This window comes from Eublepharis macularius, chromosome 11, assembly GCF_028583425.1.
Source record: "Eublepharis macularius isolate TG4126 chromosome 11, MPM_Emac_v1.0, whole genome shotgun sequence".
NCBI classification, from domain to species: Eukaryota; Metazoa; Chordata; class Lepidosauria; order Squamata; family Eublepharidae; genus Eublepharis; species Eublepharis macularius.
In genome coordinates, this window is record NC_072800.1 from 23,485,173 (window position 1) to 23,499,311 (window position 14,139).

Genomic DNA, 14,139 nt, shown 5'->3' on the forward strand with positions numbered 1-14,139 from the left:
GTTAGTCTTACAGGTGCTACTGGACTCTTTACTATTTTGTCTGAATCCTTTCTGGATTCTGTCCTTCATGCACAAAGCAGTGTTTCAAGTATGGGTGTGCACCCTTCCCCCCCCCCGGTCAAATCTGGGAGATATAGATTCAGGTTTCAGGAATCCCCCCAAAAAACCAGGATTCTCTGATCTAGTGAAGACAGATCAGAGAATCCTCAATTTAGTCAGTCATTCCCTATGGGGAAAACTATCTGGGGGCTACTTTTTGGGCTGGAGGGCATTTTCCAAGAAAACTCCACAAAATTTACAAGGAATTTACTCCTGACTGTCCTCTAAAGACCCCCCCCCCCAAGTTTCAGTACGATTGAACCCCAGGGTCCAATTCGATGGGCCTTTGAAAATGGTGCCCCCAGCCACGTTCCATTGTTCGCTATGGGGAAAACTTTCAGGAGGCCATCTGGAGGGCCGTGGGTGGCATTTTTTAAGAAACCCCCAGAACCTACTAATGACTTTCCTCTAAAGACCACCCACATGTCAGGAAGATTGAACCCTGGGGTCCAATTCTATGCCCCCCTGAAGAAAGTGCCCCCAGCCACTCCCCATTGTTTCCTATGGGGGAAGCATTTCCAACTACACACAAGGGCAAGGCTGGCAGTGGCCAAAGGCACACTCCCAAATACAAGAGGAACCCCAACAGAACCAAACTGAAGCAAGAGAATAGATGGAATCTGAACCAAAGTGAATCAAGGGGACCGACATCAAACTAGAGAATCATGTCACAACAGAGACTTCCACCCAAACCAAACTGAAGCAAGGGACACTGTTGCAACCTAGCCCAACTGAACCAGTGTCACTCGCAGAAGCCAGGCAAAGAAGAGGAGCATGGATTGGCCACTCACTCTCCACTCCCTGCATCACTACTCCTCCCTCCTACCTCTGCCTTTGCCTCCCTCCCTCCTCCCTCCTCCTCCTCCTCCCCTCTTGAAAAACAAGTGAGAGAAGCCCAGAAAGGAGCCAGTCAGACGCTGAAGCCATGTCTCCTATAGGTACATGGATTTATCCAGGGGTCTAGAACTTGGTTCCTGGATCAGATCCAGGATTCTATTATTTGGTTTAGGAAAGCCGAATTTAGCTGGATCAGCAAAAATCTGGCCATTTTCCTGAATCCTGGATCGAGATTGCACACTTGGCTTCCATGCTGGATCATCTGGCTGTGTGCCTTATGACAGCATCACTCAGTATCAGTGAGTGCTGAATTGCCTAGATTTGTATCAGTTTGCACGTCAGCATTCCTCCTCATGGGAATTGTATTCCCTTCCATGCATGAATAAAGTGTTTTTAAAATATGGAAGGCCATGATTTTAAGTATTGTGAGGAAGGAAGGAAAGGGCCCTCCCACTCCAATTTCTCAGTATAATGCCGAAATTTTATAAACCTGTTACATTCCTCTTTAATCTTCCCCCCGCCCCTGAACTGTAAAGCCTCAAACTCTATAGCCTTTCCTTAAAAGGGGTGTATGCAAGAGTCACACACTTCTAATGCCATTGATATCAGTGGACTTAGGATGTAACTCTCCTTAGTACTGTTAAAAAGTACATGCCCAGCATCCTAAAGAGGAAATTGGCCAAGTCTTTCTTAGCCACTGAAACCCTTGGTCAGTTTCATCTTGCATACACTGGATCAGCAGTCTTACATTCTAACTCCAGCCTTGCTCAGCGATTTCAACAAAAATTCTCAAAGCGTTCACTTGTAACTTTGCAAACGTTGCTTATAACTGCTAATCTAACTCTGCCTCAATCTTCGTTAAGGACTTCTGGAATGCTCTGACTTTTTGGAAAACAACATTTTTAGTTACGCTGAAGTCCTAGAGACCCCTTTTTTCTCACCCAGGAATGAGAGCATCTCATTACGCAGCAGCGGTGTAAGGCAGGAAGGAGGTTGTAAGGTATATTACAACTTTAAAACGTGCAATAATCCACTGTCCATTCCAGGCACCTGCTCAGCAACTTCATACATGGTGGTGATGGAAAGTGCTGTCAAGTCATAGCTGACTTATGGCAACACCTGCTATGGTTTTCAAGGCAAGAGACTAACAGAGGTGGTTTGCCATTGCCTGCCTCTGCAACCCTGGTCTTCGTTGGAGGTCTCCCATCCAATTACTAACCAAGGTTGACCTTGCTTAGCGTCCAAAATCTGATGAGATTGGGCTTGCCTGGGCTCTCCAGGTCAGGGTAACGTCAGACATAGTCATGCTAAAACAGTGGAAAACATGCTGGGGCAAAGATGTCGTCAGCCTTCAGTCAGTGTTGAAACTGAGCCGGGCTTGCGTTTCTCCTGGGCTGGATGCACATGAGCATCTGCGTAAATATGCACACGGGGGATACACCTTTCTTCTTAATCTGGCATTCCAAACTGAATGATCTTGACTGTCTGTTGCAATCTCAGCCAATGCAATTACCCCCTAATTGAGTGTGTGAGCAGAAACTCTCTGTGCTGTGATACCAGAGATAGGAGCCTGTTTCTTTTCCCCACCTCAAAAGATCTGTGTTCCCAAACAAGCAAGTCCATTAAGTATTATCCAAAAGGGAGCTTTAAAGGCTGACATGTGACCCACAGGCTTTGAAAGTGAAAAAGCAGCACACGCCACGGTGTTACCTGGACTCTTGACACCCCTCTCATTTACACTTAATCAGCTTCAGTCATGATAAACTATTTACCCTGGAGGAATGCAATGGGACGCCAGGTTGTCTGTGCGTGTGCTTCTTGCATTCTACTAGACTAAATAAGCGGGTGGGGGGCAGCCCTGATTACCATCAAGGAGGCACCCTGTACCTTCACTGAGGTCTGCTTGTCACAGTGCACTTTGCAAACTGTGACAACTCCTGTTCGGTTTCTTCCCAGACATGACTTTTCTTTCACAGCCAAGTTCATCATCGCAGCCGTGCATCAAAATATGTTAGACACAACAGAGTCTGAGAATAATAAATAACCACATAGGAGATTGATCACAAAATGTCAGTGATAAAATAAGCTTTTGTTTACCATAAAAGCATCTGAATTTCAGCCACAAATCCAGTGTCACTGATAAAACTCTGTAACATTACATAACTATTTATCACAACATTGTTGTGTCTCCTTTGGCTTCTCTGCCAGAAAGGTACCAGCAAAGTTCACAATCTAGTGTATTCTGTAAGAGGCTGGCAAATTTAGAGCAATGGCATAATTAAAAGTTTCATTCCCGTGCTTTTATTAATAATGTTTTGACAGTTACGGATATAAATGCATTAAGGGGAAAAGAGGAGAAAAGGAGGGGTAGAAAGAAGCCCTGTTCAGACAACCTAGTTATAGGGATGCTGCCGAAAGGCATCTCATGGTTTCCCCACGTTTTTTTTTAGTTCCAGATTCTATCATCTTGTTTCTGAAGTAGAAACAATGCATTTGGAATTCTTCACTGTTCATGTTTAATCTCTGAATGTTGCATAGAGCACTGGACGTGCATAGTATGCCTCAGCTTTTCAGGCCCTTCAATTCACTCCCACCCCAATTATTCTTAAAATACCACCAAAAATCTTAATGTGATCATATATATGTCTGAAGCAATATTTTTGTGTGTGGACGTTTTGGCTAAACGCCACAGCACATGTATGCCTCAATAAAATGGTACACAAAAAAAACCCCTTCACGCAACTTTGGAACCTTCACAATCAGCTTTGGAGTTGTACAGTGTTTATCCATTCATTCATTCACATTGGTAACATGGAGACTGAAGATAAAAAAACCTGTTGGAAACTGAAATTTCAACAAATAGCATATGTCTCAGGGCCAAGCTACACATGACGAATGACACTTGAACAGCAAGTGTATTTCTCCCTGTTCACTTGCCCTCCACTCCATCCACTTGCCGTTCAAGTGTCATTCGTCATGTGTAGCTTGGCCCTCAGTCCCAGAATTAATGTCAGAGGCAATCACAGCTAAACCAGGATTCAGGAGGAGTGATGCACAGCACAGAGCAAAATTACAGAACAATAAAGAGAAAGAATATCCTTAAATATCCGTACACCCTTACATACAAGCAATAGGAATTACAGAGATGACAACAGAAAGTGCACATACTAACACACCATCAGAACACACACACATTCAGCAAAAATAAGTTTCACAGTTTTACATAATTTGCATTTTTTTTAAATTGATTTCTCACCCCCCACCCCTAGGATTATCAATTCTTCATTCATTTTTAAATTTTAATTTGATTTTTAAAAAATATATATTTAAGACCACATTCCTGCTGAAAAACTATATTTCAAGCAATATACATAGGTTTAAAATCACTATCCAAAAATTACAAACACCACATTAATAATCAAAGCCACAAAACAATAAAAGACAACTGAAACAACATATAAGAAATCTACAACCAAATGAACAGTTCAGTCCTAAACAGATATACCCTTCTAAGGTCATTGATTTCCCATTTTTAGTGGATAGTCAGTGGGGAACCTCTTCTGGAAATTTCAGATCTTCATTTGTTGCTAAAAATCATCAGAGGGACCAAACAAGCTCCACTAAGAAAAATGTTCCACCAAGGGGGTTTGTCATCATAGTAAATGCCACATGGGATGTGAATCAGCACTCTGCTGGTTTGATTCCCACTCCTGCCAGGAGCTCTGCAGGTAGCCTTGGGTAAGCCACATGGGTAAGCCACTCCTCTCAGCCCCAGCTCCCCAGCTGTATTATGGGGATAATAATAACTCTTGGTTCACTGCTCTGAGTGGGCACTAATCTGTCCAGAAGGGCAATATATAAGTACATATTATTGTTATTATCATTATGTATCAACCACTTTGAGTGCCTAGTACAGAAAACATTCCTTTCTAGACATAGCTGTAGAAACAGTGGCTCCACCCCAACATTAGATATTGCTTAAGTTATCCCAGATCTGTGCCAGCATTACTTCAATGCCCACATGAATGTACATACTGGCCTACCCTCTATGTTTGTTCAACATAATATTCTGATCCTGATGTTTGCACCGAGTGCTACATATGTACAGGACACATCAACTCCATGCAGATATTACCCTGAACTTGCTTGTGGAGTGTGGCAGTGAGTACCATTCCCCACCCCCACCCCAAAATAAGCATGTTCAGTGCACAGTGAGTAACTTATGAAAGGGGCCCAGGGAATGCCGACTGTCCCAGCTAGCTTGATGCCGACCCTTCTGTAGGTGATGTTGGGACAGAGTGCTGGCAAGAGCCTGGGGGCCAATGTGTTGGCCACCAATGATGACTCCTAGGGAGTCCTAGAGAGATTCCCCGAATGCTGGCAGTCCCTTTAAAGGTGTGGGCTTGTTTATGGAGCAGATGGTCATGAGAGCAATGGGCAGGTAGAAAGCCTGAAGAAGTTTAGCTGAGAGAGATTTTATTTATTTAGCGAAAACATTTTGAAACTTCCTTTCTACCCAACTTAGGGTCCGAAGGCAACAAACAATAAAAGCATTAAAACAAGCTTCAATAAACACTTGGCACATGTATGATGCACAGGGCTTTTTTTCTGGGAAAAGAGGTGGTGGAACTCAGTGGGTTGCCCTCAGAGAAAATGGTCACATGACTGGTGGCCCTGCCCCCTGGAGATCAGGGGGCGGGGCCACCAGCCATGTGACCATTTTCAAGAGGTTCCGGAACTCCGTTCCACCGCGTTCCAGCTGAAAAAAAGCCCTGGTGATGCATCTATATCTACACGGAGATGGAGAGCTCGGAGGAAGGAGCAGAGTGGGAGGACCCTGGCTGCTAGTGCCATGTTGCGAAGGGCGTCTTGGCCATGATGGGATAAGCAACAAAGAATTAGACTTTGCCAACCTCTTCAGTCCTGTAATTTGTGGACAAGTCTACAGTATAGATTGTTGTAAATGGTTAGAGTAGCACACCCAGCCTGCAGTCACTTTCCTTTCTTTGGAAAGCCAAAGGTGTGAGATGTCCCTATAATGACTTCTATGACAGGCCAAAGCCGTGCATCACAAACCATATCTACATACTTTAACAATGTGATGCTAAGCATGAAAGGCATAGCCATGAAGCGATTAGTATGTCAGACTAGGATGGGGGAGAGACCTGGTTTCTAATCCTCCACTCGGCCATAGAAACTCACATTAGGCCAGTCCATCTATCTCAGTCTAGCTTACTTCGCAAGGTTGTTATTGTTGTGAGAATAAATGGCGGAGAGAGGGGAGCGCAATATAAGATGCTTTGGGTCTCCCCAGGGGAGAAAAGTGAGATATATGTTTTTTAAAAAATACAAATATGCAGTTAGAGTGTTGAACATAGGTTCCAATCCCTCTCTACCGCAAAATTCATCTTGGGCTAGTCACAGGCCTGAAGTATCTCATAGGGTTGTCATGAGGATAAAATAGGGAGGGGAAGCCAAGTACTCTACCTTGAAACTCTTGGAGGAAGGACAGAATACAAATAAATAGAAATGAATCAGCTTGGTACTCTCATAGAATAGTATCACTATTGTAAAGCAGGCCTTGAGTATTTTTAAAGAGAGAAGCAAGGGGAAAGGTTTTTACATTAAAAAAAGACAGAAAACAGCTTGACTGACTTTTTACCCATGTGACTTTTTAAAAATTAAAAGCAAGATCAGTAGCATTAAAAGCAACCAAAGCCTAGACTTTAGACTTGTTGTTTGTTTATTATACAATTAAATGTGTACACTATTGATAATGAAGAACATGTTTCTGTATGCTTTTGGGCATGCATAAATGCACAATGTTCTTTTAATTTCCTGGTTTTATGAGTTTGAAGTTTGGTCAATAGTGATGCAATAGGCAAACCTGTTCTTTCTTGCCAACCAAAGCCAGGTACTTAAAATAAATGCAACACCATGCGTTCCAATATTAACTTGTTACCTGGTTCCTATAACAACATCAAATGAAAGTTGTATGCGTTCATTCTAGCATTTCTGTGACAAGTACAGATATTTGTAATTTCTATGGCCATGCTAATGTGCCTGTTGTTTCACAACAGTTACTGCACTCCTCATTATAACATCTCTGGGATGCAGGGTCATTACCCCAACTTCCATTTTATGTACTAGAAACTGCCAGATTTGCTCAAGGAGAATTTCCTTTAGCTACACAGGTGCCTCAGGATGCTATGATGTCATTTTAATTAAAAATCTAACTCACAGAAACTAATCCCCAAAGTATTACCATATATGCTAATCTCTAGGTTGAGGCCCCACATCTGCAATTAAAGCAGTTGTTTTGACTTAGGAAAGATGATTCTTTCTTAGTTGGAGATAGTCCAGGACACTATCGGTGCATCTATAAACTCTTTGTTTGTTTGTTTAGGTATTTATACCCTCTTTTTCCTCCCCCATGGTGATCTAAAGCATTTTACTACAGCATTCTCCCTCTTTAACTTCATGACAACCGCTCCGATGTCTTCTGGACATCTTAATATCCAGGGCTGTTTCCTCATGGTCTAAAAATAGTGAGATACTCACGGAAGGCTGCGGCTTCCTTGCACCATTTTTGATACCATCCATTTACAAAACACCACAAATCACGTTTGTGGCATTTTGTAAACGGATGGCATCAAAAATAGCATTGAGGAAGCTGGCAGCCTTCTGTAAATATCACACTATTTTTAGACCATGAAGAAACAGCCCAGGTATCTTCTTGATTCCTTCCAACCTGTGCAATAGGTCAGCCTGGGAGAGAGTGGCTGTCAGACTATGGATGACAGGCTATGGCAGATAGATCCCTGTACCATTACAGCAAGAAATCCAGGCTCTTGGTTAAATGGCTTTATTCAGAAATCAGATCATTTCCACAGATATGTCCATAGGATTACTCAAAAGCAAGGTAAGCATCTAAGCAGTAAGAACAGGTAAGAATAATGACATGTGGGAAAACCACTCTTCTTAAAGAACACATCTACTCCTCCACCTCCCAACAGTAAAACAGGACTTTTGTTGTGAACTCATCCTGAGAACGTCTCACATATTTGTACTATCAAGTCAAGACACTGAGAAAGCAAGAGATCAAAGTCGAGACAGAGCAGTGTATGGGAGTGAGCCATGTACAAGGTCAGAAGCACTGAAAGTTTCTACAGTCCATTAGATAAGGCACCTGCAACTTCAATAAGTCTGTGAAAGCAAACAGTTATGGTTATGGCAATATGACACCAAGTTATAGCATGAAACATTGGTTCAGAAACAACAGGTCAGCAATAGCATTGGCATGGATGGGGCACAGACATGACAGTGGCCCTAGATTGCTCAGCAAGCTTGTGTAGCAGAGTGGGAATTTGAAACAGTCTACCAAACTGGAGTCCACCATTCCATTAATATACCATGCAGATTCTTAAATATTATTTTCCTTTCTTTAAAGAAGTTCCTCACAATTCTATCTATTCTAGAGATTAGATAGATAGATAGATAGATAGATAGATAGATAGATAGATAGATAGATAGATAGATAGATAGATAGATAGATAGATAGATAGATAGATAGATAGATAGATAGATGTTTTTAAAAAAATATTTACGGTCATTTGACCAATCACATAACACATTTACACTGAAAAAGAAAATTCAAGGCATACAATGGAGCAACTAAAACAATTTAAAATTAGGATCTAATTACAGAAGAATATAATTTCTGAGAATTCTAGAAGATTTTGCTGGTGATGCAGTATGGGTGAGTCCTCTAGACCTGTTTCATCAGAACAGGTAAAAAACCTTGCTACCCTTCTACCTATTTACACCTTCCCTGGGTTCCACTGATTTATCTGTCCCTGTGTTCCATCACTGACATAGGATTGTATAATCCAAAACTTCCCAATTTTTTTCTGATTTATTGTTCTGTCCACAAGAGGAATCTGCTAGATTTTTAATTAAAAGAAAAAGCCAGCCGTAAAAACAGAACCTAATACGAAACATGGCAAAAACCAAAGGAAGGCCATAAACTGCATCATGTCCTTCTGCTTACTATTCCCCCTTGGATGAATAAATGGAAGAGAAAGAACAGGAGGCAAAGTGCATTGAAATTACAAAATAGTGTTTCTGCTGCTTCAGATGAGTTTTCCATGTAAACAGTTTATGAAGTTCTCACAGAGATACTCCATGCATCAGAATTGCCAGTGAGAAGAGTCTGCATGATTTCACACAAATAGGAAGCTGGTTCATGGCACACCGGCTCTCTAAGAAACTCTTGCTCTGAAGTTTGGGATGCTGTAAGTACATACTAAAATAGAAACACTAACGCGATACAGAGAGAAAGACAAAATACAGGACACCCGATAGCACTGAATATGATATCCTAACATGAGGCTAAACAGGGAGGTAAGAAGATCTGGATAACATTATGAGGAACCAAACGCATCAGCTAAAGAGCATATTGTACTGACTCTTTTGTAGTTTACTGCCATTCCAAGTATATACCAGTGAGACTCAGGCTGTATCTCTAATGAATTCTCAGCGGGCATAGGTACATTATCTATGCGGTAATGGTCAATGGACATATTCCAGAACTCACACAGATCAGTCAACTGACTATGCTCAGCAAAGTTGACCCTTCAGCACCCTGTGTGTATGCTGCTATGACGCTCTTTGAAACAGATCTTTGTTTTCAGGGGGTTCTAATATCTGTTCTTCGTGTTCTGTAGCAAATATCCACCAATATTATTTATTTATTTATTTGTTTAAAATATTTATTAGCTGCCTTTCTACCTTGCAGGAACTCAAGGTGGCTTACAATATCTCCAGACTTAGCACAGTGACTTGTAAACATGGCTCACTAACATGGTACGATGCCAATACCAAATAACATAAAAAGGAAGGCTTTGTCATGCTTATTTAATTAGTGATTTATATCCTACATTTCTCCTCAAAGAGGCTTATACATTGTGTCCCTCCCCTCCATTTTGTCCTCACAATTACAACCGTACAAAGTAGGTTTAGCTGAGAGAGAGAGAGAGAGAGCACGCACCTGGACCAAGGTCACTGAGAGCCAAGCTACAAGTGATGCCTGACACAGGTTGGACGCTTGTCAGCTTCCCTCAAGTTTTGATGGGAAATGTAGGCATCCTGGTCTTGCAGCTGTAATGGAGAGCCAAGCTGTAAAACCAAGACGCCTACATTTCCCATCAAAACTTGAGGGAAGCTGACAAGTGTCCAACCTATGTAAGGCATCACTTGTAGCTTGGCTCTGAGCCAGCTTCTATGCTAGGGTTCCCAGCTCCAACTTGGGAAATTCCTCCGCCAAGGAGGGTGGAGTTTAGCAATGGGAGGGACATAATGCAATAGAGTCCACTCTCCAAGACAGTCATTTCCTCCAGGAGAAGGAAATGTCTGGAGATGAGCTGTTCAGGAGATATTCAGGCCCGGCTTGGAGGATACCATTGGCAAACCAATGACAGAGAGGGTCTCCCAGATCCTAGTCCAACACTCAAACCGCTATACCAACCTGGCTTTCAAGGCTCCCGAGTTTGTTGTGACTTACAGTGTCTAGAGCTTCATGGCAGATTTTAGGTAGGACCTGCTGCAATTTACACAGGGAGAAGATGACGACGCACTCTCCAGAAGGCAGTAGAAGCTTGAGCAAGCATACAACAGCAGCAGCTAGGCTAGGATATTGCAACAGAACTATCCATCTTACTGTTGCTTGGCTCCATGGCCATCCTTTATCTTAGAGCAAAAGTAAAGGGATCTTGGACTGGTAGAAACTTAACTGCTGCCACGGACAGCATAAACAGCCCAGAAATACTGGATGAAAGCACTCCTTTATTAGCAATACAACAACACAGTAGTTTATCTGCTCTAAAAGCCCAATGTAGGGACATGTTACACCTATCAGCACTGTTTATCTCAGCACTCCATTCTGGCTTTGTACAGGGTCAGGCAGATCTGCAGCTTTGGTAGAGATAAGCAATAAAAGGTGATTTCTACAGCAGTATTATTTTTTATAAAAGCATGATAAATAGCAACCAGGTTAAATAACAACTATAGGGCCCATGGCTGGATTTGGGGCCATAGTGCAACTGAAAGGGAGGATGAACTGTTGCTGTTTACCTACTTCTATTCACCCAGAGCTATTTGACCCACAAAGGAAACAAAAACATCTATGTGGATACCTGAGACAGGAACTGGGAAGGACTGAAATAAGCCCTGGGAGCAAAGATAAAATCCTCCCAGTGTTGCATCCCTGATAGAAATTGGGGGGCCCAGAACAGCTTTCAAGCCTGAGATGACTACAAGACATCATCCCAAGATCACATCAAGTTTGACCTAAGAAACTAGAGATCCCACTGTATCTCACAGTTGCCAGTCTCCAGGTAGTGGCTGCAGATCTCTCGAAATTACAACTGGTCTCCAGGCCACAAAGATCAGTTCACCTGGAGAAAATGGCTACTTTGGGGAGTGGATTCTATGGAATTATGCCATGCCAAGGCCCTTTCCCTCCCCAAACCCCACTTTCTCCAGGTTTCTCCCTCCAGATCTCCAGGAATTTCCCAACTTGGAGCTGCCAACCCTACTGTACCTTGGTGCGTTGATATTATAAGCCAATCAATAGTTGCTGTTTAATTAACATTTCTTAAACCAATATTTAATTCTAAAATCGACACTGAAACACAATATTGTTGTATGTCAGTAGATATTACTTTCTACATCTAAAGTACAAAATGTAAGCACAGCTTGGCTGCTCTACCCTAAATGTCAGTCCATTCGAGCATCCTGCTTCAACCGGCAATGCTTCCCAGAAGCAGGCCAGAAAGAAAGCTTCCTGCCACTTTTTTTTTAATTGTCCATCAACTGATACTGAACATGGAAATTCCAATTAGCTACAATGGCTCACAGCCACTCATCGCTCTCCCCACCATGAATCTGCCTATCCCCACTGCAAAGCCATCTAAGGGAGTGGGTCATCTCTGCATCTTTTGGCAGCAAATTCCCAAAATTAATTATCCATCATTTGAAGAAATACTTTCTTTTGCATGTCAGAAGTTTCTGCCAAATTAATTTCCAGTACTGTGAGAGGTGGAGAAAATCATTCTATCAAATTTCTCCGTGCCATGCATAATTTTATAAATCTCTTTTATGTTCCCATGGTATTGCCTATTTTCTATCAGAACAACACGCTGGTGCCTGCCAATGAGCGGAGAAGGGAGGATCTGTGAAAATACCTCGGAAAGGTTTACATAACATTTGTGGGACTGGGAACTGCTCCATTCTTAATCCCGTGAAAACCAGATAGCCACAGATGAGAGAATAATTTGAGGGCATGCAATTAATTTCTACTGCTAAAGCTAAATGCTCATTACTCATCGTGTGACATTTGCCTCACGGCTACGTGCATGTTGCTTGAAGGAAGGACGGGTTATGCATATAACCAATAAATATCCCAGCTCTCCAAAGAACAGGTGGGGTTTCTTCTCATTATTCTTTACTAGGAAACTCTATGTAGGCGCTGATAAATATTTTGTATTTGAGACACTGGAGATGACAACAGCTCCCAGCCTCAAATGAACACACTCCTTTTTTTAAGTTGAGAACTAGCTGTGCACCTTAAAAGCAGACAAGGTAGCCCACCTCACATGTTGCAGCACTGAGGCTAATGACAATATGACAGATTTGTTCAGACCCAAAGAATTAGGGACTGGCCAGTTTATCAGCCATGTATGGAAGCTAACCAGGTGCCTGAGATACCCCCTGTTTTTGTGGCTTTCTTGGGCTGCAAGGTTGTCGAGTATTTGGCAGGCCAAAGTAAAGAGGTTTCTAGAGAAATGCTAAGACATGTCTCAAAATAAATCTTGGAAGATGTAAAAATTGCCGTGCAAAAGCACAGCATTCAAATTAGCCAAGAGACTCTCTTGTGACAGGGTAGAGAAAGGCAGTGTGACTCACCATGTCTAATGTTGCTGGTGCAGCCTCCAACTCAGGCTGTGTATTCTGAAACGAGAAAGCTGACTGGCTGATTTAAAAGCTATCCTTTTACAAGGCACACTTTCCAAGATGTATTTGATTTGCTGTATGGAATGATATTCTTGAACATCTTCATTTTGTGTTTTCGCTTTCTGTCTGTAAAGTATTTAGAAAATCAAGGCTGGTTTTGGCTTGGAGGTTTTTTGGTTCAGGGGAGGGGAGGTGGTTTAGTTTTTTTCCATTTCCCAGTTAATTTTAGAGTTTAGCTGATTTATAGTTCTGTTTTTATTGTTTGTTTGTGTTGTTGGTTGAGGTGTAGATAGTTGTCCTCTTTTATTGAATCATTTAATTGGCCGTTCCCATGGTAACTTTTTAGTGCATTTTTTCCTGAGGTTTGAAGGATGCTTTGGGGCTTTTCTGTGGTGGTCTGGTAATCTTCATCACACTGCAACAACATTTCTTTGTGTTCTTGCTTTCCCAGGTTTGTCCGTCTTTAGTTTCTTAACCCCTTGTGCTACTTCAGTCAGTGGGCAAACCACTGGACTATAGTTTTCCTTTAGGGGTCATCTTCCCCTAACAATAAAACATCAAAATGTAATTGTGAGGTTCAAGGGCATCCATGTCTTTACCCAATGGCCCCTTTTCCATTAAGCCCTTTTCTGTCCTGTTTGGGCTAGCAGAACTTCAGAGCTGGAAAAGGGAGTCGGTTTGTGGCACCTGCAGCACCTCTAGTTCCAGTTCATCCTCCTCTCTACTGGGTCTCTCCTGCGCAGTCTGGAGAGAAAACCCTGCCCTCTCCTCACTGGCCTGCTTCTAATCCCCTTATGAGGATTAGACTGTGTACAGTGCAATCAATTTCCCTGAAGTCTCATGATGAGAACTTTGGAATCTTAAGCTACTCCTATGGACTCCTTTCCATCCCATTGCCCTGGCCGGGCCAAACTGTTGGCAGCTGTTAGCAGTAGAGATGGGCACGAACCGAAATATGAACCAAAATTAAGCATGAACTAAGCTGGTTCGTGGTTCGAGAACCAGCGGTTCGTCAGATCCCATTTCTGACGAACCACCACAAACTTTAGGCTGGTTTATTTGGTTTGTTTTTTGGTTTGTCACTGCAGACAGCCTGGTGCCAATCAATCAGTTTCCCAGGCAACAGGGGATGGACTTCCTGCAGACCTTCTGCTGACCCGAAAGTGACATTCTGCTGACCCGGAAGTGATG